The 21,202-nt window shown below is 43.6% G+C and overlaps 1 protein-coding gene across 3 annotated transcripts in view; it reads left to right on the forward strand.

The window, feature by feature from the left end:
* Sulf1 (sulfatase 1) overlaps positions 1–21,202 on the forward strand; it is a 168,565-nt gene that overhangs the window by 38,510 nt on the left and 108,853 nt on the right. For 2 of the 3 annotated variants that reach the window (XM_057790625.1, XM_057790628.1), the window contains exon 2: positions 2,449–2,543. The gene's annotated coding sequence lies outside the window, so the exon portion shown is untranslated. Of the gene's footprint in view, positions 1–2,448; positions 2,544–15,759; positions 15,806–21,202 lie in introns of all 3 variants that reach the window. The other variant, XM_057790626.1, reaches the window with a different exon arrangement.

The following is a 21,202-nucleotide window of genomic DNA, read 5'->3' on the forward strand; positions in this document are numbered from 1 at the left end:
TACAGGTAAGATGAACCAAATCACTGCATATATATCATTGAAATTTAAAGTAACTATAATTAAATGTTAACAACCATAAATGAACAATAACAAATAATATTAATTCTACTTGCCAGATGGTGCTGATTTAATGACTCTATGAAATAAATTTATTTTATCAGGAATTAATTAGGTTTCAAAATTACTTTATTTATTTATTTATTTGTTTGTTTGTTTGTTTGTTTTGATTTTTGAGACAGGGTTTCTCCGTAGCTTTTTGGTTCCTGTCCTGGAACTAGCTCTTGTAGACCAGGCTGGCCTCGAACTCACAGAGATCCACCTGCCTCTGCCTCCCGAGTGCTGGGATTAAAGGAGTGCGCCACCACCGCCCAACCAAAATTAATTTTAATATTTATTTTAATTTATGTATATGAGTGTTTTGCCTGCATCTATATATTTATACTGTATGCATGCTGGAGGCCACAAAAGTCAGAAGAGGGAATCAGAGCCCCTGGAATCGGAGTTACAGAGGGTTATGAGCTACAATGTGACTGCTTGAAACTGATCGCTTCCCTGACAGGACAGTTTTCTTAACCTTTAAGCCATCTCTCCAAAACCAAGAAATAGTTTAATGAATTTCTGTTGTGTATTTAGTGCTGTGCCTAGTTACAGTAACAGTTATGAATTTGGCATACCTGGAAAAATATCTGTGAAATACATTTCCTGGTATAGATGATGTCACTGAGAACAGTGCCGGTCTTCCTACAGTGTAGGGGAGCGAGTTTGACTCTGGGTGTGCGTGTAGCAGGCATGGATTCAGGCTATCTCTTTCTCTTTTCAACTCCCTTGCTAAGCTGTCATTTTTGGCATACATAATCAAAGTCTGTGCTGATATGGCTTAGAAAAAACTTTGCATATGTTTTTGCTCAACCGTGGACAAAGGTGTATGTAGAAACAAGTGTGGAAAAGTTAAATTCTCTTGGAAACCTAGAATCAATTGTTTAAACTAGCCCAAGAAATATCTTGTGGAGAAACTCCTCATCGTTTTTCAAGAGAATACAACCCTCTTATTAGATCCAGAAAGTACCCATACTTCAAAGGCCTGTTTTTCAAAAGAGTATACTGAGGTAGAGACTAAGTAACACACTCAAGTTCACATAGCCAGCAAATGGTGTCACCTGAAAGTACACCATCTGTCCCCAGAAAAATGTCCAGAGCAGTGTCCAGAAACATGTAGTGTTACCTTGATGCTAGACTATGCCAACCTGACCACAGACAGAGCATCCTGCATCACAGTCAAATGCAGGATGCTTTTGTTACGGAAGCTGAAGATTGAGCCTAGGGCCTTACTCATACTACAAGCATCTATGTGAAAGTTCTAGAACTTTCCAAGTTTCAGGATGAGAAGCAGAAGGGGTCCTCTACGGCCTAATGCACGGGCGTACCAGATCAGAGAGTGGTATCGGGAGTTCAGCCACTCTCTGAAGGTGAAGAGAGGTGGTGAAGGTGGGGTAGCAAGAAGAAGGTGGCACAGAAACATGCCGGTACCAGGTGCCCTACCGCAGAAACCTCAGCATATGTGAGATGCTTAGGGTCCCAAGGGTGGCTCCTAGAACTGCCCACATTTAACATGAACTCCAAAGTCAGTCCAGAACAAGGGATTACAGGTCTGTGGGGGCAAACAAGCTGCAGCCATGGCCTCTGGGGGGGTCCCTCTGTGTGGATAACATACAGTTACTCTGACCGGAGGAGAGGTAAGAAAGCTTGAAGTTTTACATAAGATCACTCTTAAACACTGTTGTTTCCATGAGAAAGAACTAAAAGGGAAAGGAAATAGTGAATTGTTAAATGGTGTGCCATTTTTCCTATTCTATCCTGCTATTTCCTCATCTAACTTATACACTGTACACACATTTACCCAGCCCTGTGTACTTGTTAAAATGTGATATGCTAGGCTTGTGTAAAACGCGCGCTGTTTCTTATGCTACGTGTCTGCACTTATTTGGGACACATTTCACCTGTTGTAAATGCAGAACGGAAACTGAACCTCTTGTGAATGCTTCCTTTGCTACTCATCAAATAATAATTTTGGAAGGATCCTATGATTCTGCGCGTTTCCCTTAAGAATAGATCCCGCAACCTGAAATTAGACGTCCTTCAACTTTTAAATATGAGACACACTGGAAGTCTTTATGAAAAGGAATTCTCCCTTATTGGAGCTATGAAACTCAAGCAGAGAATAATATGAAATGGTATTAATGGGAAGCCATTCCCTTAAAGGAAAGGCAAAATGGAAGCTTCTCGAAAAGGGCTGAATTACCCGTTGTGCTTCAAAGAATTAATGTGTGCCTGTCAGAAGATTATTCCTCGTGGTATTCTCCTTTTGAGGCTGTGAGAGCATGACATCTGAGAGATGGGAGACATTGCTGACAGAAACGCAGTGGCTAATACCTTTGTTCTCCATCCCAGGTGCTGAGGGCCAGTTGCCATCAGCCGGAGAAGGTGAATCGGGCAAATGACATGAAGGTTCTTCAAGGCAGACTCATTGCAGGGAAGCTTCAAAGGTATGCATCTAAGTTTTCTCTCTTAACTAATTGAAGCGGGACCTCCTGAGTGGTGTGTAGACGGGAAAGTTTGGGAGCTAACAGGAACCCGAGTTCATTGTCCTACCCCTTCCTATGCCTTTGTTCATCTTGGCGGGGAGAGCCAAAAGAGGCCTTGGATTTGGCAGTCAGGCCATAACATGAGTCCTCAGGAATGCCACAAACGGCATATAATAAATAGGACTCTAAAGAGTCACATGACTTAACATCATCTGCTTGTTCAAAAGTGAGTTCTGCCTCACAAGAGTCAAGAAATGCATGGCAGGCCAGCCCCCTCAGTCACACCGGTGTACTGCAATGTCAGAAGTGGAGAGACGCCATCCCTCTTGTTCACAGCTTGTCTTCACACTTTCTGGCCTAAGAAGATAAGTGTTAGCACCTAGAATGTCATGGGAATGGGAAGAACTGTGGAGACCTGCCACAGCAACAAGGCATTGGTCCCCAAAACACATTCAGGAGCTGAATCCACTCCAAGGAGTTATTCCTCAAGTATCCAATTCAACCCCAGTTCAAGCGTGTGCAGTAGAAACTGCTGAGTTCCCACACTAGAAACTGTTGAGTTCTTTCGGTCTCTGATTTTTTTCCTCTTCAACATCCATCAGCCTTTGCTTGGTTTTCCTTCAAAGACTCGCATTGGCTCAGGTTGTCTTGGAAACAGTCCTTTAGCCACCAGAAAGCTCATGAATCTCACATAGGGAAATAAAACAAAGTGAAATCTTCTCTTCTTCTTAGTCTGGATTTCAAGTCTGTCTTTGGAGGGTGTTTAATTCAGTCTCTCTGTGCATGACAAGTGAAGAGAGGCTTGCCCAGAGAATCTGGGCACCCAGGGTGACTCCCCTGTCTCAGTGTGCCATCCTAGACAATTTCCAGCAGGTTTTCTCTGTCTGGGAGCTGATGGGGCAGGATATGGCTATGACAGGTCACTCGACTAGTTATCTGTGCGTGGAATCCATAGGGATGGGAGATTTTGGAAAGGAGCCTTCCTTATGTCAAAGCCAGCAGCAGCTGGGCGAGGCGGCACATGCCTGCAATCCCATGATTTGAAAGATGAGGAAGGAGGACTGAGAGTGTGAAGTCAGCCCAGGCTACCCAGCAACACCCGGCCTCTAGTAAAACAAATCCTCCTGCAAACAGGGGAGGAAAACATTCCCAAGCAGGAAAGCAAGGTATACACATAGGAGAAAGTTCTGGAAATGAAACTACAGCCTCTCTAGAGTTCTCTGCTTCTCCAGTCAGTTTGCCAAGCATCTCTTTGTGATCCTCAAGGCCTGCGCATCAGGTTCTTAGGGACCAAGGATGGCCTTGAGTATGATGTCCCTGAGAATTAACAACGGAAGTTAATGTTCAGAATTACAGAAACTAACAATGGAAACCTCAGCATTGCCCGCTGCTTTCCAGCTGCCTCATAGCATCTTCGGGTGGTCCATGCTAGGAAATGGCCTCTTTTCTGGAATTTGGCTCTTTTTTTATCTGACCAGTCACCTTTCATGTCACACTTGCCTCATTTTAGTAAGAAATTTTCCCCTTTAGGCGTTTTCAGTTTTCAGCGTAGTCTTTTTGTGAGGAAGTAGGCTGTTTTCTGTTTTACTGGACCACAGTCTTCTGTTCAGCTTTAACATGCAGGACTCACATTTCTTAACAACCTGCGGGCTTCCTAGAGAGTTGCTTTCAGTCAATCTCCTTTTTCTATATTTGAACAGGAAAATCCAAATTTCCGGTCTGAATGGCTGTCCCTCCCAACCACGTCCGCATTCATGTCCCATTGAGCCTCTCATTCAGGGAGTTTAGTAGAAAGAAACGGTTCCTTTTAGAATGAATCTGGACAGTTGGCACCATTTTACTGACTACTGAGGCCTCAGAATGGTGGCCTGTCGCATTTCCTTTGCTTCTCTACTCATGCTTTCGTGGATAGTGTTCTTTTGCTTAATATTCCTCAGCGTCAAGAGCTACCTGTTGAGAATAGGGAGGTATCTCAGCCTATAAGTGTTTGCTTTTGAGACCTGATACCTGAGTATGATTTCCCAAACCATGTAAATGTGAAAAGAAAGAGGACACTCCCCAAAGTATATTCATGCCCCTAATAGCTATTAAGGTTAAACAAATGTATATGCACGTGCACGCTTGCGCGCGCACACACACACACACACACACACACACACGACCCTCTTGGACTAGGAATGTAGCTCAGTGCTAGACCACATTTCTAGCATGAGCGAGGTTCCGGTTCATTCTCCAGCATCACTAACTAAACAAATCTGCTTCTCTGGTTCTAGAAGTTGGTATTTTCTCCAAGATACATAACACAAACAACTGAACCAGGAGACACAGTCGGCAAACCTCCAGCTCCTGCGAACCTGGTGTGTTAGGTGTCCAGCTTGTCATGCAATAGCACTCTCGACAGGAACAACCTAAGGGAAGGCAGGGTGTCTTGACTCACAGTTTCAGGTTAGCATGGTCGGGCACGGTGGCTGCAACAGCTTCATCCTCTGTGGGGCGAGATCTCACAGAATAACTTGTTCGCATCTTGGCAGTTCAGGAAGAGAGTTTGTGTGGTAACCGAATTAGATGTCACTTTCAAGGTCTATGTCAACTGCTAGACGGTCTCACAGTGTCAGAAGCTGAGGACCGAGTGTTTAAACACTGGGCCTGTGAAGGTTATTTCACATTTAAAGCATTACAGTTGGGTTGCCAGAAGATTGACTTTTTTTAATTCATCTGTTTTTATTTTATGTATATGAGTATTTTGCCTGCATGCCTGGTACCCACAGAGACCAGAAGAGGGGTTGTGTTCCCTGAAACTGGAGTTGCAGACAATTTTGAGCCACCATGAATCAAATCCTGGTCCTCTGCAAGAGCAGCACATCCCCTTAAGTGCTGAGCCATCTTGGAAAAATTAGAATTTTTTTTCAAATTGTTATTGTGTGTGTGTGCGTGTGTGAAAAAGGAAAAAGAGAATAATAGGGTGTTTATGGGTGCCATGTGGGTGCGTCAGATAGGTTGTAATGAGAAAATCACCGAAAGAACCCTGAAAACTCTGTCTCGGGACACTTGGGAACTTCTCAGTGCTCACATAGAAAGTGTTTACATGTGGGAACAGGTTATTAACGTCCACTGAGCACAGTTTGCAACTAGAAATATGCCTGCCCAAATAGAAATGGCTGATACTGTCCCTTCTGGACTCTGACATGGCACTGATGGACACGGTTTGATGCACCTAGGTGTGTTAACTTACAAAAAGGGCTTGGTTGTTTGTAAGGAAATTAAGACTTTGTGTCTCCCATAGTGCAGGCTGGCATCGAACTCACTGTGTAGCCAAGGACAACCTTGCATTTCTTATCCTCCTGTGTACACCTCCAAAGTGTTGGGATTTTAGGAGGGTTCCTCTAAGCCCCATTAGAAAGGCTGAGGATTGAACCCAGGGCTTTGTGCACATGAACGCTACATCCCCAGTCTTGACGACACCTAACTGGAGTAGAAATCAAAAATATATTTTCTATATTTACTCTGTGTGTGCATGCATGTGTGTGTGTGTGTATGTGTGTGTGTATATGTGTGTGTGTGTGTGTGTGTGTGTGCGTGTGCATATAGGACTCAATTCTTTCCTTTTACCACATGGGTCCTGGACATCAAACTCTGGTTGTCAGTCTTGGCAACAAGTGCCTTAATCCAAATGAAACACTTTGCCACCAAGGTAGAACATGCTTTCAAATTGTTTATTTGTGTGTGTGAGAGAGAGAGTGAGAGAGAAAGAGAGACAGACAGACAAACAGACAGACAGACAGACACAGACACAAAGAGACAGAGAGGGTGTTTATGGGTACCACGTGGGTACCTGGAGGCCAGAGAGTATAGCCTCCCTTGGAACTGGAGTTAGACAGTTTTGACCCATCATATGGATGCTGAGAATCAAATCTAGGTCTGCTGGAAGAACAGTAACTGCTTAACCACTGAGCCATTTCTCCATCCCTCCCGCAACCCCATCCTTTCAAGCATGCCTTACACAGACAGCTCTGTGCTTGTGACACTTTATTCTGTACAATATTTAAAGTCACATATAATATATTAATTTAAATTTAAGTGACTTTACAATTTCTCATCAACTATACTATTAAGCTATATCTTTTCAAAGAGCCTGAAATTGATGCAGACTGTAAACACTGTTAAAAATCATTCCTATTGGTATCCAATAGGCACTTAATGCTTCTCCAAATTTATGCCAATGTATACACGCTCTTGTTTTATGAAGACTCTTTCTCATTAAAGGAGGCAGTAGAATGCTAATATTATTTAAAAGTGTGCATTCACTGTAAGACAGCATAATAGCTGCCATGGAATTTTAAAAAGCATTAAAAGAAAACAAAAAATTACCCACAACTCAAATACATCAGTCTTCTCTGTGTGAATATACATTTGGGAAAATAACAGAAAATTGCTGCTGTGTGGCTGCTTAGTTTTAGCTTTTTGTTTTAGGGTGTTACCCTGCTAGGGACTAATTCCTGCCCGAGCACTTTAGCTTCCTCCAAAAGCAGCAATTTACACCGTAGTGTTCAGCATCGCATAGAACTACACACAGGCAAGATGGAGAACTTCATTCTGATGGTCCTTCTTTTGGTAGCAAACAGCTTACAGTTTGTGCATTGCCTTCTTAGTTCTACTTGACTTGGGCATAACTCTCTTACATGAGCTGGGACACATGTGTTGCTTTTGCTTTTTCCCCAGAAGACACAACATTCCAGAAGCACAGTGGATAGGAAGTCTATGTGGCTGTATTCCAGTGCTCCATTGTCCTTCCACCCTTTGGAGGCTAAAAGACTTTGACATGTGACTTCAATAAAAATCTATGAGAAAAATTTAAGAAAGGAAAAGTCACCCATATTTGTGTACAGACATGTAGACTTTAAGCAGGTCCCTTTAGGCAGTGAGCTTGCAGAGTTTACTGGGTTTTGTTTGTGGGGCTGAGGATGCAACCCTCTGAAGGTGGATCTCTCTACACTGGACCCCACTGGAAGCCTGGTGAGTTTGCATCCAAAGAAGACAGTAGATACCAACGGGATGAGAAATCTGGTTCCATTGGGTTGTGCCGTCGCTAGCTGACACAACTTCCATTCTCATTTAATCAAAACCTGTCCTGTCATTCAACAAGGCTCAGCAGCTCTGGCTACCAATAGAACAGCGCTTTGTTTTACAGAAGGAGGAGGCCAGCTACAGGGACTCTGCCTAGAAAGGAAAGCCTGTCTGCCCTGCTGTAATGATACATTCTGACAGGAAGTTAACAGGAAGAGCACATTTCCCTGTTGAGAGAATGCAGTCTAATTATGTTGAGGGCTGGGGCTGCGAGACATTCGCAAGTGACCATCAGGAGAAAAAGAATGAGATGATGTCATCCTTTGCCAGGACAATCACTGAAATGAAATCAGGTCATGCAACAACAGTCTGGTTCTGTGCTTGGAGCCAGAAGTCGTTGGAACAGATTCCTGTGCTGTGGTGTTTCTCATAAAGCATCTCAGGACCGCTACTCCCATGATCATGTCTTCCCCTAAGCCCTGAAGGCACACGAGACAAGCAGAATCTTTCCATCTGATGTGAAAATGACCTACACTGGGGTCTGTCACTTGTTTAAGTGATGACAATGTCACAACTCACTATATAAAAAAATAAGTGACCTGATTCTTACAGCATGTTTTCTATAGAGAAACAATCCAGGCACACAGCTTGATACCAGATCCAATGTTTTTAATCAGGGTTCCTTATTGTCGGAGAATTCTGACTGGCACACTCCAGTTCAGAGGGAATGTATGCCTCTGCACACAGCTTCAGGAAGTCACTTTCTGAAAAGAGCACTGTCTCGTGCCGGGCTAGAGCATTATTTCAGGGCGTACCAACTCTGCTCACAAAAGAACTATTTGGTTCGTGTGGTTCATCCCGTGTTCCTAGTTTCAGTGACAAATATACTCGATTTCATATTTCTTCTCTCAGGAATACCCAATTTGACCTCATTTATCTGCTCAAATTTCACAAGAGTACGTGGTAATTGCAAGGGAAGGGTGGACTTTCGGAGAAGCCGTGCCCAGAATAATTAGACAGAAAGGTCAAGCTGCTGTTGCTTCATTGATAGAGCTTCAGAGAAATTAGCCATTGGCCAAGACTTTTCTATGTGGTTTTACAGTAAAAAGGAAAGACTGTGCAGGTGCCTTACTAAAACATGTAGCTTGAAGCCAAGGTCTTCAAGGGCGTGAATGTGTCCCGGTTCTTGTGTGTGCCGTAGCGTATGTGAAAATCTTAAGAAAAATAATAACGTGGGAATTCATCTTCACTTTGTGCTTTTGTTCTTGAGTTCCTCGGGAGTCTCACCTTGTTATCTACGGTTTGGAGACATTGTGATCTCTGTGAGGCAAATGTGTTTGAAAGCCCTTTTCGCTATTGCTACTGACGTGCAAAGAGGGGTGTTTAGATAGAATTGTATCTCGGGACTGATGCTAAAGCAAACAATACCACCCATATTTGGAAATGAAAGGCAGATTAATTTGAAAAGGTTAGTTTTGTTTTTATTAATGTGTATGTGTGTGTATATACATGTGTGTTCAGGTGCTCAGGGAGGCCAGAAATGGGAACTGGGTTCCCTGGAGCAAGAGTTACAGTGGTGTGAGCCTTCTGATCCTGCTGCTGGAAACGGAACCCAGGTCCCCTGCATGAGCAGTAAATACTCTTAATCGCTGAACCATCTCTCCAGCCCCAGGGCAGTTGTTTTCAATTTAAAAATGAATAAATATTTCTGAAAAACTGTCAGCACTATCATAAGCTCCCAAATTTCCACTTCCGGTTTCCTTCCTATTTGTTCTTGCATGACGTCTCAGTCCCTTGTTTAGCATCAGCACAAAGCAGCATCTAAAATGCACTTAGCTCTTTACGCAAATCTATTTACAAACCAAGTAATTTAGTCCTGGCGTCTTTTAATGAGATTCACGATATACTTAATTTTAAGAGCTATTAGCTTTTACATTTTTTAGCAATAAGGGAGTTGGTGGCTTGATGGATTTTTGTATTCTGAGAAGGGGGGGAGAGACAGAGAGGAGAGACACAGAGAGAGAGACAGAGAGAGAGAGACAGAGAGAGAGAGAGAGAGAGAGAGAGAGAGAGAGAGAGAGAGAGAGAGAGAGAGGAAAGCCTAAATGCCCCAGGTATTTAATTAATCCATCCTCCTCCTACAACTCATAGGCACCTCGTCCAGCCAGAAGAGGCTGTGTGATGGTGCTTAGCACTGCATGAGATCTGGCCAGCTGCCGTTCTGAATGGTCAGTACTATGCTATATGGATCACAGGGACTTTGTCTCCTGAAGATAAGAGTGTAGAACTGAGAACCAAGAACGCGTGCTGGATCTGGTGTTAGGCACTCAGCCTCCAACCTTCTAGGGAATTAGAATGTACTTTTCTCATTTCCCCTGGCTGGTATGTTGTAAATAAAGAATGCAAAAGCACTTTAGGGGGAAGCAGCTGTAGGAAGCCACTCAAACCTAACCTCCCGCTCTTGTTGTAAAAGACTAAGGCATTGTGTGATGATCATTAGCTCCCATCAGAATGTGTTGTTCCCGGCACCTTATTGTTCTTCATTATTCTTTTAGTTATATGTCTGTCTGCCGGTAAACTAATCCCAATGTGTGTTTTTGATGGTTGGCTCATATTCAAAACTCTTTGGCAAAGAAGAGAAGTCGTGTAATCCCCAGGATTCCAACTCCATGTTCAGTGCTAGAGAATAGAGAACTCTAAGCCAATCAAATAGAGTGAAGACTATGAGCTTCAGCATTGGAAGAGAAGAGAATTGGTAAGGGCGCACATGTGGTCATAGTTGTTGAAGTTCAGCTAAGGATTGGCTCCGAACAGAACGTTAGGAAGAAGACTATGCTAAGACCAACTCCCAGGGGAGGGGTTCTGCTTGTTGATTGGCTCCTGCCACCCACTAAAAAGTGGCTGGAAGACCATCTTTATCAGGATCCTCTGACAGATCCTTACTCCCTCCAACACACAAACACAACTCAAAAAAAAAAAAAAAATGACATCCCCCAGCCTGCTCTCAGTGTCTACCATGGACTTTCCTCCCAGGGAGATGTTCAGTTTTCGTGTTAGCTTTTCTTACCCTCAAGCTCCGATTCACGGAACTCCTTCCAAATTGATCACATCCAGGATCTCCGCTTAGTGGTGCTGACACGTCCCTTCTGGGTGAACAGGGAGGAATGCAGTTTATAGTTCTCATTTGGAAGTCTACCCAGTTTAATGAATTTTCTCCCCAGGTGTGAAAGGATTAAGGCAGAGATCACGTGGCATGACTTGCGTATACATGTATGAGCATCCGTTCTAGCAGCAGTTAGCCCCTCAAAGTGACAGGCAAGAATTCTGACGATCGAAACATTGAGCCTTTGTTAAGCAGCAACTCATAGGCAGTAAAGCCTTGCAGTTGACCTGGTGATAATTAGACTAGGGTATTGGCTTTTGAGGCTCTCTAGAAATACACACGATGATGCCCGCTGAAGTGGCCTATAAAGAACCCTGCCTACTTTAAGGAGACTTCAGGAGGGTTGCAGGAGTTACCACCTGCAAAGACGTCTTTTCCTGAAATCCAAACCCTCCTCTTATATCCCTAATTTATACTGACCTGTGAGATAAATGAACAGAGGTTAGGAATGCAGATTGCTGCCTGCATTTGGATCCCTGCATTACTGTTTTCTAACTGGGACTTCGTTTTTTGTTATGGGTCAGATGGGAATGTCTTTCAAAAACTTACTTGCTGAAAGTCTCAATCACATCCTTAGTGTGACGCTCAGAGATGGGACTTCAGGAAGTGATTAGATCATGAAGCATCTGGCCTCATCAATGGGTTAGCCCATGAGTGGATCCATATCTGATGACGGCATTGGAAGCTTGACTGGAGGAGCAAGGTCACTAGGCATACGCCCATGAAGGGTAGACATCATCCCTGATCCATCCCTTCATCTTTCTCAACCTCTCTCCCTCAGTCTCTCACTGTCACCCTTGACCTGCATCCTGGGTACCCTGGGCTTAGAGACTTTCCTCCACCACCATGGTCTTGCCTTGTCATGGCCTAAGAGCAATGGAATCAGTTGGCCATGAACTAACTGAAGGCGGTGGCACCCTGTCCAGTGGAAAATAATCTTCCTCCTTTAAGTTTCTTGCCTTGGGGACAAAACAGTGACCAACACAGAAGGTTAAAGGAAGATTAAAAGGTGGGGAAAGAAGAAAGGGATCTAAGTTACCACAAAGGACTGAAGAGATAGGCAGATGGTCGGGGCTTTGATGGAGGAAATTCAGTGAGACTGAGGATGGGAAGCCCTTGGACCTCTGATTAAATTAATTATGAAATTTTAATAGAAAAGAAAAACAAATCTAGTGAATGAGTCAGTGAGCAAGAAAAGAATCTCTGCTTCTACATGTGCTTCCCTGTCAACTTCTGCCTTTGCTTTATTTGTCATGCTGGAGGTTCCTGTCATCTTGGTGCTGGTAGAAGAGGGAGTATTTCAGGGATATGTACAGTACAAAGAAAAATAAACATAAAATTTAAACAAAGAAGGTTCTGTATACAGTTGTTATCCAAAATGCTTGTCCACAAATAAAGATTTCAGAGTTTTTTTTCTAAATTTGGAATAGTTACATACATCGTGAGATCTCAGAGGGGAGGGAGGCTCAAGTCTGAACACAAAACGCTTTATATTTTACGTAAACCTTGAACACACGGCCTGATGGTAATTTCTTACAATATTTTTGATAACTGTGTCTGTGAAATAATGGCTTGGATTTCTGCTTGTCATGCAGTGTGGGTGTTAAAAGTTGAAGATTCTGAATTTTAAATTTATCAAAAGGCTGTGTTTAGGGCATTTTCTAGACTCTTGTCACCATGTTTATAGCTAATTGACCCTTTGACTTTTTCGGTAATTGTTTCTTAAAATACCTTTCTGTTGCCACCACTTTCTTCTGGACTCCAACTCCAAGTGTATCACCGCAGCTACTGCTACAATCACCCCACTGTCACTGAGACAGAATTCATAGTTTCAAAGACTTCTGCTCCAGGATCGCATTTTTTTTTTCTGTTTAGTGTTTCTATCTAATTGTTTTTACCAGTGCCATTACTTCATTATCGTCCAATTTTTCTTAAAAATTTTTTGTCGTTGTTTAAGATTGGGTCTCACTCTCCATATCCCTGGTGGGCCTGGAACTACATAAACCAGGCTGGCCTCAAACTCCCAGAGATTCGCCTGGCTCTGCCTGCTAGGTCCTGGGATTAAAGGCCATGCTAAGCTTCTGTCAAATTCCTGAACAGTTATGAAACTTGGATATGCAACATGGAGAAATCCTCTCCTAGGCTAATTCTATCTTTTCTATCCACTTCTCCCAAACCAGAGCTTTCCCACCAGGAAGCACTCTAACCCCACCTCCCTGCCCACCATGTTAGATCCTAAACCTTTTCTTTTTCTTTTTTTTTTCTTTTTTTTTTTTTCCTTCTTCCTTCCCTGGGATGCTGGGGACTGAAACCAGGGCCTCACACGCATCCACAGTACTTCACTGAGCTATGCCCCTAGCCTTCCTGGCTCTTTTAACTTCTCTTTAAGACAAGGCCTCCCTACATGGCTCAGGCTAGCCTTGGGCTTCCGACCCTCCTGTTTTCTCCTTCTGAGCAGCTGGGGTTAGAGACAGACCAAGCTTCTTTATTTCCACATTTCTATTGACTCCACCAACTGATCTATAGCCCTAGCCATGATTTTCATCTTGTCCCCTAGGCACTGAGATCCTTACAGGGAATGATGGGATCTCACTGAGCTCTGCATTCCCCGTGGGGAACAGAATGTTTAGCACATGGCACACATTACAGACAATATTGAATGAAGGAAATGAATGACTGTCGTCAAAGCTCTCCATAATGGTGGAGGTCTGTATATTAGAGGAGTCTGATCTAAAGGCTTATGTGTTTTTTTGTGACATGTGCTTGTTTTCAACAACAGAGAAGTCTATTGAGCAACCAAAGCCAAGAAGCTAGAAATGAGTGCTGGGACTGGACTGATTCTGTACTAAGCTTACTTAATAGTCTTCATAACTCTGCGACTGCACCCAGAAGAAAAAAGTCATGTTTCCAGGGATGACAGGACAGCGATGACATGAAGCTGGCAAACGGAGCGTCTGCCTTCGGGGGTTTCTCTCTCTAACTATGAATAGCAGGATTATAACTTCGAGAGTCTTCCAAAGTATTCTGGTAGCTTTTTGAGTTAAACTTGGTTGGCCTTTTGACTGTCTAACTTGCTGCCTTCCTATGTCAAGAAGTCAATGCAAAAGAAAAGTTAGTCAAATTGCTGTGAGTGACAGGGAAGGAGAAGGAGAAATTCCTCCATTTTCATGGCCAAAGTTTTTTTCTAAAATCTTTTTAAAAGATCTGCTTGTTTTTATTTTGTGTGTATGAGTGTTTCCCTGCATGTATGTATATTTACAGCATGTGTGCCCTGTGCCCTTGCAGGCCAGAATAGGGCATCAGATGTCCTGGAACCAAAGCTATGGATCATGATAAGCCACCATGTGGGTGCTGGGAGCTGAAGTCAGGTCCTCTGCAAGAGCAGCGAATGCTCTTAAGCTCTGAGGCATCTCTCCAGCCCTCTAAAATCTTAATAAAATACAATAAAAATAGCTTTCATACAAAATAATATCTATAGCTGAAAACATGTAGGATTTATAGAAGTCTCTTAAAAATCAGTGATGCAAAATATCTCTAAATATAGGTACGTCTTTCCTTATCATAGCTTCAACTCATTACTGAAGGGTCCCTGAAATTCGGAAGTATTCCAACTGTACAATGCACACATACCACGTACTTTGTAGTTAAAATCTTGTCCTCATAATAGTGTTATGACACAGCCTTTGAATATTTAATCTCACTTTATGTCTAGAGCAGTAGTTCTCAACCTTCCTAACGCTACAGCCCTTTAAATACAGTTCCTCACATTGTAGTGACCTCCAACCATAAAGTCATTTCATTACTACTTCATAACTATAATTTTGCTACTATTATGTATCATATTATAAATATCTGATGTACAGGATATCTGATATGTGACCCCTGTGGGGTCCCGACCCACAAATTGAGAACCACTGATCTACAGGTGTGTTAAAAATCATTTGTCCTTCCTCCCCCACCCCCTGCTCTACGTCTAGTCTCTTTCAGTTTAATAGTGATATTTTATGTCAAGGACATCTGCCCTGAGTACGCTGTCCGTGCTTTTGGCTTCTTCTAGACGTCTTTGGCAAGTCACCCTTTTAACTCTGTCCTTCGATTAGACAACCTGCCAGGCGCAAGTAATAATTTGACCTATTCATGGATGTTAAGACCCCCGGCAATTCTAACAGCAGAGCAAAAATCTAGTGCATTATTGTGGCATGCATTTCAATGGAATGCTTCTTCTGTTTCAGGTCAGGGGGAAATGCCATTAAAAGAGCAGGGATTTAAGTTCGTGGTTGCAAAACTGTTTAAAGCTAAGGGTTTCATTTCACTTTGGGTTTTTTTGTGTGTGTGTTTTGTTTGTGTGTGTGTGTGTGTGTGTGTGTGTGTGTGTGTGTTTTTCCAAACATTCTCCCCTTGGTTTACATTGCCCAGTTAAGAATTTAAATGGAGGCCTTTGCCAAAGCCTCAGGTTCCACCTGGTTTGAGGTTGAAGCCACATGAAGCCACTGCATTTTGCATAGTTTCCATTTGAAATGATCTAGCAGCTGGGGTTCTCTTTCAGGGTGGGCCAGGCTTTGGGGGTGGGGGGGACTTGGACAAGCCTTTAGATGAACCTGCTTGAAGTTTTGATTTTATATCAGACCCTAAAAGGAGGCCACTCATCCAGCTCCACCTTTCAAAGGCTGCCATTGTAATGTCCCCAGAGTGTGTATATTCATTCCTTCCTAAGAGCGAAGTGTAATGACACTTCATAGAGTAAGGTGGGGAGCATTTTTCAGCCACTTGGCATTCACTCTAATTGGGAAACCAGACGGGCTGGGGAACCGAGCTCTGGTGTCAGGCAAAGCATTTGGAGGAAAGAATTTCTTTTGATGTCTCAACAAAAGGATTTTCAAGTAAATAGCTCAGAGACCTATTTAATTCATTTTTTTTTTTTTTTTGGCTTTGTTTCTTCCTTTGCTCAAGCATTCGTCAATGCAACCGATATTCATCGAGCATTGCTACTTGCCAGGTATGTTTAAAATGCCATCACCGTGACAGAATACCTGAGGAAACCAACTCGGGGAAAGGCTTTGTCTGAGCTAATGGTCCTGTGTTTGGGGCCTGACTCAGGAGAGTACTTCAAGGCAGAAGCATATGCTCGTTACACAGAAGGGAAAGGGATCCCAAAGTTCTCTTCAAAGAGAAGTCGCCAATGTCCTAGGTTCCTCCCCCTAGACTTGACCACCTGAAGGTTCCACCACCTCCTGGGAACACTTGAGATGTTCAACAAAGTCTTCAGCATAAGGCCTTTGGAGGACGTCTAAGAATCAGACCAGTCAGGGTGGTGCATGTCCAAAATTTCAACTCTCAAGAGGCCAGAACAGGAGGATTACAAGTTCAAGGTCGCCCTGGGCTGCATAATAAGACTCTGTCTAAAAAGCAAAAGGCAAAACAAACCAACAAAAACAGAAAAAAATAATCGGACTATAGACTCTGTCAAGCCTTATTCTAAGAATTTGAAATGTATTAGTGAGAAGAATATTTTGATCCAGGACTCTGTGGCTATCACATTCTAGCAAGAGGAGAAAGACAATACATCTAATTGTATCTGCCATATATACATACACACACAAATATAAAATATTAGAACAGAGAGCAAAATTAACAATTAAGGTAGCTTGAAATGCTAAAAGGGACTCAGCAGGGTGGTAGGGAGGATTTGTTGAGAAAAGATTTGAGTTTAAAGAAGGTAGAAAAGTCAACCCTTTCTCTTACTCTCTGACATGAGTTTCTCTGTGTAATTCTGCCTTGCTAGAACTCACTATGTAGACCATGTCCTGCAATTAGAAGTGTGTGCTACCATGCCAGGCTGCAGTGAAGCATCTTAGAGAAGAGTGACCCAAGAGCTGAAGTGCTTAAGAGCGTACAGTGCTCTCAAAGAACCAAGTTCAGTTCCCAGCACTCTTGTGGGCAATGACAACCACTTACAACTCCAGCTCTAAGGATTCTGAGTTCACGTGCACATATATCCCCCTCCCCAATGCACATATATAATTAAAAATAATAAAAATTAATATTTAAAAGAGAAAGCCCCCCAGAGAGAACAAAGACGAAGCTGGAAACTTCATTGAAAGAAGTGGAGCAATGCAGTATGGGAGCCACAGAAAGATGCTAAACAGAATCGGTCGGTGCACAGGGCCGTGGTCGGAAATGATGTCAGAGTCACCACAGGCCAGCCCGTGACCCATAGGCTATGGGAAGACTGGGGCTACTTCTCTGATAAAGGGGAAACCATTATTGAATATCGTACAAAGGAACAGTGCATCCAGACGTCTCTTTCCAGAGGCCCTCTCTGCCACGCTGGAAGCAGATGGTAGCTGAGCAACAGCAACAAGAAGAGATTTACTATGGGGCTATTGAAATAGATGAGAGACCTTCACACTCAACTGATAGTAATAGAAGCAGCAAAAATAGAAACGGGCTGTTTGTAAAGAACGAGCCAGCAGTATCGCCCAATCAATTGGATCTCATGTGAAAACACTAGAGGGGGGAAGGAGAAAGGGAGAACGGGGAGGGGAGGAGAGAGGGAGGGAGGCACTGACCTCAGGAGACTAGTGGTTTCGTTAATTGAATTGGAGATGTCTGTTAATTCTGAATGGAAATATCATTAGGAATTTAGATTTACGAGTCCATATTCAGAAAGGATGGCTGCTTTTGGGAATCATTAGCATGATGTCTATGGTGGTGCGGGTTTAGACGGAGAAAAGAGCTACAGTCCTCTCCCCGAAGTATCCAGAATTCAGAGGTAGAAGAGAAGGAAGAGGAAGCCAGGTGTGGTGAAGAAACAATCACAGTCTCTATGCTGAGGAGGCTGAGGCAGGAAATCACCAGTTCAGAGACACCCTGGGCTGCAGGGAGACCTTGACTCAAAACAAGCTAAATAAATTCAATGAGAGATGAAAACAAAAGCCAAGGGAAAATATTAACAAGAGCTCTGGGGAAGTAGGAAGAAGAGGAACAAGCTGTGCCTTGGATAAAGGAGCACAGTACCTTAAGAAGGCAGTGTCGATTCTGACAGGTCCTGTATGACTAAGACTGAGCAATAACTACTGGACTTTCCTACCTGTAGCTCACGGTGGGTGGTACATAGGAGCCCAGCACTGGCGGCATTGGGAAGAACCTGCTGGAAGTGTAAGATGAAATAAAGAACAAAAGCAAAGACGAAAGGATGGCGGCTCTCACAAGAATCTTTCTGCCAGTGATGAAGCGAAATGGCACGAGGCCGTTAATATTTTTAAATAAACATGAGTTTTTACAATGGGGCAGGACTGGAGAAGTGGTTCTGCAGTTGAGAGCCCCTGCTGCTCTTCCAGAGGAAGCTAATTAAGATCCCATCATAAAAGTAAATCTTAAAAAAATAAACCAAGAAATGGCAGCATGTTCATACAGGGATGTAAATGGCATTGTTTATGGCACAGGGTGGGGGAGTGTAGTGATGAGGCCAGCAGGCCTGCTTTTCGTCCTGCCCGACTCCCGCATGGTTAGCTTTACACCCAAAATAACAACACACAAATTGTATTCATTTAAACACTGCCTGGCCCATTAGTTTCAGCCTCCTATTGGCTAATTCTCACTTAATAATAATCTTGCTTAACCCATTTCTAATAATCTATGTAGCACCACAAAGTGGTGGCTTGTGGAGGAGGGCCATCTATGTATTACTCTCATTGGTTAATAAAGAAACTGCCTTGGCTTTCTGATAGGTCAGAACATAGGTAGGTGGAGTAGACAGAACAGAATGCTGGGAAGAAGGGAAGTGAGGCAGACATCATGCCCCTCCTCTCCAGGGTGGCCGGGACCCGGGAGGGAACGCAGCCCGCAGCTCCTTCTACAGAAGAGGATATGGTGTTTTACAAAAGAAAGGAGTGTTCCTGGAGCTGAGAATCTGAATATGGCACCCAGGCCACAGACAGGAGAATGTGAGAGCTCGGTCAGTTCCCAAATTCAGAGATGAGAAGGGTATGGTGCCCGAGGTGGAGGCGGATGAGCAGATGGGGCTCAGAGCCATGGGGATCTTCTGCATCACTTCTGTTTACTCAGTAAAGCATGAAGCAAGGCTGTGTTGAAGGCCAGGAAACAATATGGAGAGGAAAGCTAGTGAAAGTCGATAACTGAGGGAAAGAAAGGATGGTCAGAATGGAGGAGAAATAAGGACAACTGCCCAGCAACGGTAGAGCTTACTCAGGTTCTCATCTGAATATACCCTGAGAACATTCAGGGTGGGTTTGTGATTCCCCCCCTCCCCAGTATGTGCCACACCAATGGACCAGCAGACCAGGCAGGGAGCTAGATTGACTCTTTTAGGCAATAGCAAGTAAGACTAGCAAGGCAGTTGAAGTACCAACCATGGAGAGCAAGGTGACAGAGACGAAAGGGAGCTGAGAGTGTTTCAGAGGTCTGTGTTTAATTTCTGACCAGAGTTTAATCTGAGAAGGAAGAGTAAAAATATCACAGGAACCAGGGCAGGGCGGGTGACAGTGGCTGGGCTCAACTTGGAGTTGGCTATGCAAAGTAATGATCAGAGGAGGCTTGGACCAAGTTCTGGTCCTCAGCACATGAGCATGAATCTTGCCGTGCTGGTGTGTATCTATAACCCCCTGTGCAGGTCTGGACAGAGGTTTCTGTCCTGCCTGGTCCCACAGCCACTAAGTTCCAAAGAAACACATAGAGGCCTATGTTAATTGTAAACTGGTTGGCCTATTAGCTCAGGCTTCTTATTAACTAACTCTTACATCTTAAATTAACCCATAATTCTTGTCAGGGGCAGGCATGAGAGATCGCTGGAGTTCAGTGCCCAGTCATTTTAGCTGAACCAAGGATGTCTGGGTTTGCTGAGAGATTGTGTTCCACAAAGTGAAGAGCCATCAAGGACACCCACCTTCAGCCTCTAGCCTCCACACGTGTGCATACACACCCACATGCACATGCATGAATATGCACAAATGCACACACACAAATACATACACACATGCATGCACATAAGGACTGATCAGAGAACAGGATGCGTAAAATTGAGCTGATGAGAAGAGGCAGCAGTTGTAGTCCAGATGAAGGCTAAGCGCCCCTTGGAGAAGCTGAGAAGAGAAGCGATCTAGGAGAGTCGGGGTGCTGCTCATCTCACAGCCAGTTTAAAATCTGCAAGCACTCAGGCATGGATAATGCTGGGAGGAGTGAAAGAGAGCCTGGGGCATCAGCTTACACCTGAGGAGCACATCCTGGGGCCAGCTGATACCTGGAAGGGATAGGCTGTGGAATCCGATGATAGGAATTAATTGTCCTGTAAGATGAGAAATAAGAAGGCAATAGACTTCAGGAAAGCAATGAGAGAAATGGAGAGAGAGAGGGAGGGGTAGGCAGCAAACTTTAAGAAAGAGTTGGTTAGCATGGCACTGATACACCCAACGCCGCGTCAAATCTTCTAGATTATTTAAAGAAGATAGTAGAATTCAACAGAGACCTAGATAAATCAGTGCATTATATACAGAGTCACAGTTTGCTAAAGTGAAATTCTTTCCTCTTTCCTAACCCAGAATTATTAAGATGCCCAGTAACTTATTCTTCTAGTTATGCAATGAAATACACAGTAAAAGCCTTTGAAAGATGCTGAGTGACAGGACAGAAGGAATCTAGTTCAGGTATGGGAGGGATAGGCTTATTTGATGGCAATAATGAAGCAAGCATCTTCCCTAGGAGAAAGCAAAGCTTTCTGAACGACGCAGGATAGTGGTTTCTAGGCATAACACTGGTCTGATTACTCTTCTGTGGCTTGACGTCGCCTCTTTGCTTTGACAAAAGATCATTCAGCACAGGCCTTCTTTCAATGGTCCCTGCGCGGGCTTTATTCCCACAAAAGCCATTCATGGCATTTATCCTGTGACTGCAAGGAGGATTCGCCACAGCTTTGGAGCTTGGTCATTGTGTCGTATCCCACTCTTGATGCCAGAGAATTTTTATTTAATTGTCTGAAATCAGCAGCAGCACTGTGGGCCTGTTCTGTACAGGTCCGAACCTGCAGACACCCAGAAAGTGCTCAGTGGGACTAAGCCTTCAAGTTCAATTTCTTAGTGGCAAAGAACTGTGTTTTCATTTGGAGTCAAGTGGAGAAAGGTGGCCAGGTAGGATTTCCCTGGAGTAATTTTTCTTTTCATGTTTATGAGTTATATCCTTGCCTGTGGTGAGCGGAGGCCAGGATGACAGCAGGTGGCTCCTTTTAAAAATCTCTTTCTTGTTCTAGGAAAGCAGGGAGGGAGGGAGAAAACACTCGAATGGGGGAAAGGATGTTAAGTGGAGAGTTTACTGGAGTAGAATCTTCCTCTGTACTTTCTTATAAATGGCAATACTATTTTGAAAATACTGCAATAGACTT

Source organism: Chionomys nivalis, chromosome 16, assembly GCF_950005125.1.
Source record: "Chionomys nivalis chromosome 16, mChiNiv1.1, whole genome shotgun sequence".
NCBI classification, from domain to species: domain Eukaryota; kingdom Metazoa; phylum Chordata; class Mammalia; order Rodentia; family Cricetidae; genus Chionomys; species Chionomys nivalis.